The sequence below is a fragment of the Myotis davidii genome, unplaced genomic scaffold, assembly GCF_000327345.1.
Source record: "Myotis davidii unplaced genomic scaffold, ASM32734v1 scaffold174, whole genome shotgun sequence".
Lineage (NCBI taxonomy): Eukaryota > Metazoa > Chordata > Mammalia > Chiroptera > Vespertilionidae > Myotis > Myotis davidii.
In genome coordinates, this window is record NW_006289087.1 from 5642571 (window position 1) to 5654101 (window position 11531).

An 11531-nucleotide genomic window follows, 5' to 3' on the forward strand; every position below is an offset into this window, starting at 1 on the left:
CCCCCTGACCCCCCAATGAAATTTGTGCTTAATTACAGCGTTAGCTCTTTGGTTTTAATTACTTTTCCATTCAGCATGAGTCTTTGTCATATCTCTGAGGGATTTGTCCTCCTTTTTCCCTCTATACTTTTGTTTCTAAAGATGCTTTTCATTACCAGAAGGTGTTTGTCAGAGGCACTCTGAGAATCCTGATTACCCAGATGATCATCTTTAAGGAGGACTTTCATGGGCTGCTTTAAAATGATCAATCAGAAAGAATTTTAAAGGTGTAAACCACCCCCACCCCCCCCAATAGCAAGGATTGCAACAAAATTGCACAAAAAGGTGAGGGGCAACACTTTTCTTAAAAAAAATTATAATAAAGACTATAGAAATATCTGCTCCATCAGCTAAAATAAGTCCCGCCCAGCAGAAAGATGTGAGCACAGCGTGGCAGAGCCCGTGTGTGTCTGCCTTGACCTTGGGATGATTTAGGAAATCAGAGTTCAGATGCGGAGACTCCGAGGGAGAGAGGAGAGCAAGTTGCCTGGGCCCGTTATGTCCAGGCCCTCCAGTCGGAGAAGCTCAGAGACGAGAACCGAGGTCTCCTCTTTACCAGCCCACGTGGCATTTGGCCTTCCAACATATGAAGGAAAAGGAAATAGAAGAGAGTGGAAATCACTCCAGAAACGAAGAGAGGATTCTTTGAGCAAGCGACGAACAGTTGGTAGAAATGAGGCCTCCTACTGGCACTCAAATCAAATGTAACAACTCGCGGGCTCCCCGCTGCTTGCTGACAGCGTGGTGTCACGCACGGGGACAAACATTCACTTAAACACTGATTGCAGGGAATTGCTCTTTCCGCCAACGCCTCCCACCAAAGCCACGTAATGAGCAAAAGGAGAACCATTTCTAGGAAAAACCAAGAAGCCTGCTCCCTAACTCCCTACAAGGGATCCCTGCTCCGTTTGTCTGTTTGCAGCCCACGGGGCAGGATTCCTCAGCTGAACATGTTTGCTGCAGTTTCACTATCATGTAGCAAGTTGTTTCTGGAATGATTCATTTTTATGTAGTTCATACATACACACACGACCACATGCACACACACATGCATATAGGCACACAGGCAAACATGCACACTGACACATGCACACAGACACCCATGCACACAGATACACATATGCAGGCACACACACAGATGCACACAGACATACATAGACACAGACATACACAAGCACACACTACCCACACTGCCATGGTTCCGAATGGTTGCTGAGTGCAGTAACCCCTAAGGAAATGGAAGCCTGGAGAGTGTGATTTAATGCAACAGCCCCTGCTCTCAGTCTAATCTAAACCACAGGCAGGTGGGGCCTTCATTTGAGTAAAATATAGCTTTTTAAAAATGGCAGAAAGTGACTTGAGAAAGCGTGTAGGCGAATCCTCTCATTGTAGAGATGAAGATACTGAGGGTCAGAGTGGTGCCATGACTTGTCTCAGGGCCCACAGTGCGGGATCCGGAGCTGGCCCATGTCTGCTACTCCGTCCAGTGCTGTTCACAAGGCCAGGTTTCCAGGGAAGGGAGAAAAAAGGCATGCGAGCTGTGGGAACTCTGGCACAGTGCTTATTTCTTCTTTAATCGGGTTTTTTAAATTGCAGAGAAGATTTAGACATTTTCTCTGCGTGTTTGGGGACGTTTGAATGACGAACGACCAGCAACTGTTTCTGATCGGAAATTGTCTGTGGCTTCCATTGATTTCGCTGGGTGCTGTGTCACTGCTGAATAATCCTTCTTACAAAACCCCGTCGGCCACAGAGCAAAGCCTTTGTCATTTCCATGGCTTGAATTAAAGTGTGTGTGTGTGTATGTGTGTGTGTGTGTGTGTGTGTGGTGTGTGTGTGTGTGAGAGAGAGAGAGAGAGAGAGAGAAAGAGAGAGAGAGAGACCTGCAAATAGTGGCTCGTGTAGCTCATTGTAATGTTTAAAAAAGAGATCAAAGGAAGAAGTCTTATGATTAATGCCTCCCCAACTTCTACTTCGGCTGAACAGCCCCTGATAGCCAGAGAATATAATCATAACTTCTGTTCATCAGCCCAGACCAGCTGTGCTGGCATCCAGATGTGAACTAGTGCAGACTCAGCTATTAAGTCCAAAGTATAAATATAGTGCAAACGCTGTCCGGCAGGCCGAGGTGTGGCTTCTGATCTCTGCTCGCACTGTGACTCTCCCCACAAGAGAAATGCCCATTTGTGGCTGGAGCAACCTTCATTCCAATGAGGACTCCTCAGCCCTGAGATTCTCTCACCACTGCATTTCCCTGTTTCAGGGCACATTTTCAAGTTCCAGTCCCAGTGACCTGGCCTGTCTCGAGCGAGGCAGCTGGCTTCCTGGTCATTGTAATTGCTTTGGCAAAACATTTTCTTTTTTTTTTTTTTAAATATATTTTATTGATTTTTTACAGAGAGGAAGGGAGAGAGATAGAGAGTTAGAAACATCGATGAGAGAGAAACATCGATCAGCTGCCTCCTGCACACTCCCTACTGGGGATGTGCCCGCAACCCAGGTACATGCCCTTGACCGGAATCGAACCCGGGACCCTTCAGTCTGCAGGCCGACGCTCTATCCACTGAGCCAAACCGGTTTCGGCAAAACATTTTCTTAATAAGGAGAAGGTGACATCAATACTCCGATCTCCATATCTTCACATCAAGACCTGATAGCGCTCTTTATTTCCTGCTTCTGTGTAGCAAACAGAGTAGGAAAGGGGACGCAGGCAGCCCGGGCTTGCATTGACCTGGATTTGATTTGTGAACTCCATCACAGAGAGTGTGCGTAACGCATCTATGCTCCATTATGATTCAGAAAGATCAGGGCACAGACTTCCTCTGAGTTGGCTGTCTGTTTACGTCTCCTCCCATGAGATGAGGGAGGGGTACGGCGGGGGGGCGGGGGGTTGTGGGGAGGGAGGCCTTCATTGAGCTGTCAGTCCCCTCCTGGAGTGCTGGCTTTCTTCCTTCCGGGCGCTCCCTGACTGCTTGAACACCGAATTGTCTGAACACAAGCAAACTTTATTGATCCATATTTCTGTTTGAAAGACCAGAGATTTGTGGAAGTAGGAGACTCGTTCTTTCCTCCAGAAAGCTGACTGCCGAAGAGGGCTGCTCAGGGCATAGTAAATCTCTACGACGGAATAAAGGTTACACTCAGCATAGATTGGGAGCTTCGTTTTGATGATTTATCCCATGTAGTTTCTACCCCACACTCACCTTCCTTTCCAGCAGGGATCCCCACCTCGGGCCCAGGGCCATGTCACCCCACCCTGGGGGTAGTGGCCCAGTCCACATTGAGGCACTTACTACCTCAGTAAGCAACTACCAAGTCGGTTGACGTAGGGTCCACTATTCCAAAGGCCTTCTTTGGTCCCAAGAGAGTAGCTTGTCTAAGGAAAGGACTGTTCTTAGGGCTCAGAGATCAAATGCTTGTTTTACATCTGTTGTGCATCTGAGTTTCTGACTAGGCACTTTTTAAAAATATATTTTTATTGATCTCAGAGAGGAAGGGAGAGGGAGAGAGAGAGACAGAAACATCAATGATAAGAGAGAACCATTGATCAGCTGCACGCCCCACAATGGAGATGGAGCCTGCAACCTGGGCATTAGCCCTGACCAGGAATCAAACCATGACCTTCTGGTTCATAGGTAGATGTTCAATCACGGAGCCACGCCAGCTGGGCCTGACTAGGCACTTCTTGACATTTTCTTCAACATCCATTGGCGTCACGGAGTTGGGACGTTGTGAGGATATAGTTAATTAAGTTGCATTAGGGCAAATATACACACTTGTTAGAACACTTAATTCACCTCAATAATATTGATTACATGGCAGAAGTTTGTTTAAACGAAATGGTATTTTCCCCCTACTGTTACAGTCCTTGAGTGCAATCTGCGTAATAGCTAATGGCCACCATCAGTTAAATATCATGTTGGTTATAAAGTAATGTCATAAGAATTGATTTGAACTTGGCCATGGAGGAGAGCGCTCCCTTCAGAGCCGATGTGATGTGGATGATTAGCAGGAGTTTCGAGCAGAATCACAGTGCCTATAAACTGTGTATATTTTACAGACGTATAGCTGCTCTATACTACATGAGTGCCCATTACAGTAAAGGAATGCTCAGGCAGTTAATTACATAAAACATCATGTATGTGATTACCCGGCATTATTATGCATTTAATAGTTTCATTGATCTGGCAGCGGCTCACTTACTGTATTTAGAGCGATAAACAAGAGATGCTCACCCCCAGATTGAAATGGGTCCAGGAAAACAAGCGGGGGATAAACGACACCACGAAGCACCTGTGCTTCAGATCAGATCTTTGAAGACAGAAACTGTCAACCATCATCACGTACAAAGACACAGTGTGATACCCCAGGACCGTTTCCCTGCCCCATTAATAATGTTTACCAACCAGGAAGCATCAGAAATCACCTGGCCGTACAAATGTAAGCAACAAGTTTTCTGTATCTAAACGAGTCTGGGCGGCCTGGCCAGTGTTGCTCAGTGGTTGAGCATCGAACCAGGAGATCAAGGTTTGATTCCTGGTCAGGCCACAGGCCTGGTCAGGTTGCAGGCTCGATCCCCAGTAGGGGGCATGCAGGAGGCAGCCGATCCATGATTCTCTCTTGTCATTGATGTTTCTCTCTCCTCTCCCTCTCCTTCTAAAAATCAACAAAAACATATTTTGAAAAGATATGTTTTAAAGGTCTGGGTAGCTTCACAGGCAATCAGCAGTAGTCTTGGCGCATGGTGTGCAGTAAAATGTCTCTACAGGGACTTTCTAAGACCTACATGCTTATCACACCCCCAGTCTTGTTAGGGTGCAGGCTCTTATTAGTGCGTTTCTCATTCTCTCGTTCTGAGCTTTCATTGCTGAAAACGAATATTCTCCATTTCCCTCCTTTGTTTTGGATATAATGCTAAGGGTGGGGTCAGGTGCTTCCACAGGTCTCTCTCTGTGTCGGATGGAATGGCCAACCATCCTTGTCTGCCTGAAACTGACCGGTTCCCAGGACACGGGATGTTAGTGACTAAACCAGGACAGTCGACCAACCTAAGGTCATAGCAAAATTGATTAAGAAATAAAAGGTCACTGAACTCCAGAACCCGAAAAGCAGTTGGGGGTCTAGGAGGGATCCTTCTCCGTTGTTGTTAAGGATGAAATTACATAGGGTGGGGCAAAAGTAGTTCAACATGGAAAATAACACAGTGATTATTAAATAATAATGCGGAATCAACCCTGTGTTATGCACACTGACAGCTGTAAACCCTGCATTCATGGGGTGCTTTCCTTTCGATGACTGGCCAGAAATGAGTTGCCAGTCTGTTGGGTATTTATCAAAAATGTCCCTTTTTGGTGTAGTGCACAGCCTTTCACAGATTTGGGAAAGCTTTCCGCTTTGAGAGATGCCCTGAGTTGTCATTTAGGGAGCTGGCCCCTTGTCCCCAGACGGCTTAGCTACATCTCTTGTCAGCAACACAAGCAACAGCTTGGCGAGAACCCTTTGCTTCCTCTTCGTGATGGAGTCGGTGGGAAAGAGCCTTTAAGACAAAATGCGTAAGTTACTTGTTCAAAGGGTCAGAAGCAGCCTGTTCTGTAGAAATCTGTTTCAATAGATGGGCCTCAACACTTAGTTTAAAGGGCATAAAGTTGCCCTAGCCCAGTGATGGCGAACCGATGACACGCGAACTCATTTTTTTGGTTCATTTTTCTTTGTTAAATGGCATTTAAATATATAAAATAAATATCAAAAATATGTCTTTGTTTTACTGTGGTTTCAAAGATCAAAAAATTTCTATATGTGACACGGCACCAGAGTTAAGTTAGGGTTTTTCAAAATGCTGACACTCTGAGCTCAAAAGGTTCGCCATCACTACCCTAGCCGGTTTGGCTCAGTGGATAGAGCATCAGCCTGCAGACTGAAGGGTCCTGACTTCAATTCCGGTCAAAGGCATGTACTTCAGTTGCAGGCTAGATCCCTGGCCCTGGTTGGAGCATGTGTGGGAGGCAGCCAGTGGATGTATCTCTCTCATATCAATGTTTCTCTCTCTGTGTCTCTCCCCTCCCTTCCACTCTCTCTAAAAATCAATGGAAAAATAGACTCTGGGGAGGATTAACAAAAGAAAAATTAAAAGGCCTAAAATTATACCCAAGTGTGTATACATACATGTGCACGCGTGTTTCAATCTTTCTGAGCGTGTGGGTTTGGATTTACAATTCTTTCTTTACAACTAATGATCTCCTTCCGTTAGGTTAACCAGGCAGACCTTAAGATATTTCTTATTAAAAGAAAAAATCCTTTCTCTTCCTTCTCCAACTAAGCCAGTGTACCTTAATGCAATGATGATATGTTAGAGCCAACAGTTGTCAAAGCAGCGTATTACTGTGATGCCATAATGACACCCTGTCTCCGCAAAGTAGTCATGTTTGCTCAAATCACACGCTGCACAGTGGCTGCCTGACACGGCACTTCACGCGCCCGCGTTCCCTTTCTTCGCCGTCACCGCGCTCTGACAATAGCAGCTGCTGCCCGTTTTGTTCCGAAGCGATTCGCATTTTGCCACTTCGGAGAGCCATTAGTTGAAAGCTCTTGGAAAGTAGCTGCGGGAAGTTGCAACTCGGGCTGCGAGGGTGCTGCTCAGGTCCTGGTCTCTGTAGCCTGGGCCTCAATAGTTAGTCTTGGAGAACCATCCGCCCCCCCCCTCCCCCCAAAGCATGAAAAGAAAACTAATTAATTAATTAAAGCTTTTTAAAACACAATTACTTAAATCATTAACCTGGTGATTTCCGAAGGTGGAAGATTCTGAATCCAGAGCTCCTAGATTCATGCCCATTGTGAATAGGTAAGCGATTAGGTGTGGAATCCTGTAACCTTCTGATATTCTGTGATTCAGTGAGGGAGCTAAGGACTTCTCTCTCTCTCTCTCTCTCTCTCTCTCTCTCTCTCTCTCTCTCTCTCTCTCCTCCCCCCTTCTTTCTTTTCTTATATTTGTAAACTACTTGCATACAATTTTTGAATATAAATTGACAATGTGTTTGGAATTTATAAGGATGGGTACCTTTTTCAGGCCTTAAGGATGACAAGGAAGAGAAAAAAAAGTGACTTGTTTAGTTGTCATTCATTGAGCCTATTAAGGTGTCTGTCACTGACATAGTAAAAGTTTCAAAAATCCTTTCCTCCTGTTACAATCAGAATGACTGAAGAAGACGTGTGCATACGTTTCTTCTGAGAATTTTATGCATCAATTTTTACGTAGGGAACAAAAGTAGCAAATAAAGTTGAATTTCATATGAAATATATCTATTTGTGTAGAACTTCTATTTTGATGACTGGGATAGTAATAGATAAATCAGTGGAATATTCCAGCATTTGACAATTAAAATATTGGCGATGCTTTAGTCCTATCTGGGAAATATGGAACCCCCAGATGCATACACAGGTCTGAGAAAATTCACTGCAATTCACTCCAGATCCCACATTTACCTGGATCTAGCTAGACTCTGAAAACAATTAAGCTTGCTCGATGATTATAATGTAAATTGAATAGTAACTTACAGATTATCTTAGATTCTTATTCTTCCTCTCTCTACAGGCACACATAGATACACCGTTAATTAATTTTCAAAAATTTTCACCACCCTTATGTGGTTCTGCACCCAGGAAGTTTTATTTGCCTGATCGTTAGTGTCTAACACCAAATAAAATTTACCTTTTCGGACCCTTAAGCAAGGCTAGGCAATGAGTTCCTATGATGAAGCATGGAAATCAGAATTATTCGTGGCTTATCTCAAATTGTTGGAAAATGCTTTTCAAAGCTCTGACATTTCCCGGTCTCAGGAAGACTGTTAAACCCCTCAAATATAGTTTCTAAATGTTTGTGGGGTTTTTGTTTGTTTGTTTGTTTTCTCATAATTATTTTTCCCCCTGGTTTGATTTCAGGGTATTCACTCAGAAAAGGTTTTTGGAAAAACACAGTCTTATTCCCTTGTGCTACTCATCATTTTATTTTTTTTTAATTGATTTGAGATAGAAAGAAACATCAAGTTGTTCTGCCACTTGTTTATGTATTTATTGGTTGATTCTTGTATGTGCCCTGACTAGGGATCGAACCCACAACCTTGGTATATTGGGATGATGCTCTAACCAACTACACTACCCAACCAGGGCTCATCATTCCTCTTAAAATAAAAGCAACTATACTTAAGCTTTAAAATAAATATTTCCCACAGTTTTCAGCACGCTATTTCTATGCATAATTCTTAACTAAATTCAGGTTTTTATTAATCCAATGTGACCTGAAATTTCTGCGTTAACAGCACAATGTGGAATTGGGCTTATTCTCTTTGGCTGCAGATAAAGCCATCATCTTGAAAATGGCTCTTTCTGACAAAAAGGTGTTCTTTTGAAATAAAGTCTTATTCACTACATTCCTCTTAGAGTTAATGCGAATTTTAGTGCCTCTAATTTTAGATTGAAGTGAAGTCTAGAATAAAACCCACCAGCTGACAATTGAATTTATAGATAGTTGTGAATATTTCAGGCTTGAATAATAGAGCTATAGAATCTCAGAGACAGAGAGGGAGAGAATTAAGACCCGCCGTAGTTTTCGTGGATAATGTAATGGTGCCGAGGAAGTGTTCAGTGTAATGAGCTAAGGCGTCATTAGGAGTCAACTGTGTTCCTTTGGAGGTTTTGTTTAGGTGTCGCTATCACCCTGGAGAGGGGCTCTACAGGGACCACGCCTCAGCCAGTGTGCTGTCCCCAAAAGCCCCTTTTTGTTCATGGCTGAGCTGAGGATGGAATAGCTCTCCATGAGACATCTGCACTTGCTTGGCCATTTTTAAGAAATCAGTGCACACCTTTAAAATGTCTGTTGGCTTCAAGACATGGCTGCACTGGGCTTTGGAGTCAGACCTGAGGTTGTCTTGGGGATTAAATCTAGTAATATGTTGTGAAATGCACAGACTAGTGCCTGGCACCTTACAAGCACTTGATACATGGCAGCGTGGCTATTATGATTTTAATTGGGCAGAAGGTGTACATGAAGGAGGTTGTTCATGTCTGAAAAGAACCATGGACCACTTAAAATAATTAAAATTAACGTAGTAAGTTAAGACCAGCCTGTGTGCTCAGTGGTTGAGCGTTGACCCATGAACCAGGAGGTCATGTTTCGATTCCCAATCAGGGCACAGGCCCGGGTTGCATGGAGGAGGCAGCCGATCAATGATTCTCTCTCATCATTCATGTTTCTATCTCTCTCTCCCTCTCCCTATCTCTCTGAAATCAGTAAAAATATAGTTAAAAAACAAAGTAAGACATGGTGTTGCCGGGCAGTTTTGAAAGAGTTAATTGTCATAGCTGTGAGAAATCAGAGCCGGAGAGAGGAAAGGGAACAGCCATGTTTTAATACCCTAATAACTTCTAACTCTGGTCTCAGATCGTAATGTATGTGCGAAGAGTCCAGTAATTATAAGGTAATGAGTGGAGTGTGGTGGGGTAAGTGCTCTAAATTAAAAGGGATTTGCAGGGCTGTTGTAAGTCAGCGCCGACCGGCTTTCTTTCAAACGTTGACTCGAGGAAAAGTGCTTCGCCCCGAGTGCATGCGGGGAGCCAGGAGAGCGATCTATTAATTACAGCGCTCGTTAACGGTGACTACAGTGACGGGGACGGGCCGCACATGCCGGGGAGCGGGCACCGTGCAGGCTGGCGAGGGGGTGGTTCGTTCTTCTGGTTCTTGTGATAGGACAACACAGGCGGGTGGGCCGCAAGCAAGGTCTTTGGGGGGGCTTTCTCTTTCCCGTTTGCTTTTCTCACACCCTGATCCTGCTTAACTTTAGGAAGCAGAATGCAGTGTCCACGGTGCAATATATTGATTAAGAGGCAAATGCTTGCTCTTGGGATGGTTTTCTTGGGACAGTTAACGTTTCCTGATAGGAAGTTCCATATTTTTGTTCACTTTATTATTATATTTGTTGTTGTTAATCCTCACCCGAGGGTATTTTTCCATTGGTTTGTAGAGAGAGTGGAAGGGAAGGGAGAGACAGAAAGAGAAAAATATCGATGTGATTGAGAGACATCGATGTGAGAGAGACACATCAGTGTGAGAGACACATCGATTGGTTGCCTCCCGCACACTCCCCGACCGGGGGCTGGGATGGAGCCTGCAACCGAGATAGGAGCCCTTGACTGGGAATCAAACCCGTCAGATTACAGGCCAGTGTTCTATCCACTGAGCCAACCCGGCTAGGGCATATTTTGGTTCACTTTAAAGTAACAGAACAGTGGGGGAGGGGTGTGGAGGAGAGCATGAAATCTGTGCAGTGATCAAACATGACTGGATTTATAGTGAAAGAGATAATTGCATTCATTTGGCTGCTCCCCCAAATTCTGGCGAGTGACCATTACTCTGTGGGATTCCCATAAATCAACTTTCCACTGGGAAGCAATTATCTAAGTCCCTTTCTCAACTGTCACCTCTCCTTCCTATAGTGGGCTCTCAGAAGGTTCTTAGGGGCTTCGCTAAAAGGGGTTTTGCACTATGGCTGAGCGGGAGGAAAATAGGACCCATTATATCTTTTCATCTAATTACCTTTTCAGAAACTGAATCGCTGATGGGCCCAACCAAGGGAGACGGCAGGATGTTCCTTCTAGATAAGAGAGTTTGTTGCCATAGATGTCCACATTTGTTTCCAGGAGGTTTCATGTTAAAAGACCACAAGATGGGGAGGAAAGGGGACCATCACAAATCTCTTTTTTTTTCTCCCCATCACAAAATTTGATGCCTTTTTACTTTGCTGAATATAAACTATCAGATTTATGGGCGTGGGCACAGGTATACCGTAGGCTCAAATGACTTTTGCTGATTCATCTCTCCAACAGTGGCAAATCACACACACACACACACACACACACACACACACACACACACACATTTATTCATCAGTGCTGGTCATCATTTCACTAACATTTGTGGGCTCCAGGAAGTAATCTTGAAACATCGGCTCACAGTTTATACTTGCTCTCTTTCTACAGTGGTCCATGTGAAATAGAACCATTTGAATAAAGAAGCAACGTGACTGAGGATGCATTTCCTATGTGTCTCAGCTCAGTAGAAAGCACAGCGATGCTCATGGAAGAGGGCTGACAGACAGTAATCACAGAGCCACACTCATCGGCTCAGTCTTGACAATAAAAGTTTGGTTCGCTCTTAAGGAAATGATCGCAGGATGTGAAAGTGGAAGGGAAAAGTAGAGTGAAAATAGACGCGCTTCTAGACATGATGCGGGCTCTGCAGATCACTCCTCTTCCGTGGGTCCATTGAGAGTCTAGAGCAGGGGTGGGCAAACTTTTTGACTCGAGGGTCACAATGGGTTCTTAAACTGGACCGGAGGGCCGGAACCAAAGCATGGATGGAGTGTTTGTGTGAACTAATATAAATTCAAAGTAAACATCATTACATAAAAGGGTATGGTCTTTTTTTTTTTTTAGTTTTATTC

General features: G+C 44.3%; 1 protein-coding gene across 9 annotated transcripts in view; it reads left to right on the forward strand.

Moving 5' to 3' along the window:
* Positions 1-11531, forward strand: part of ESRRG (estrogen related receptor gamma) — a 458818-nt gene that overhangs the window by 314842 nt on the left and 132445 nt on the right. The gene's annotated exons all lie outside the window — the stretch shown is intronic.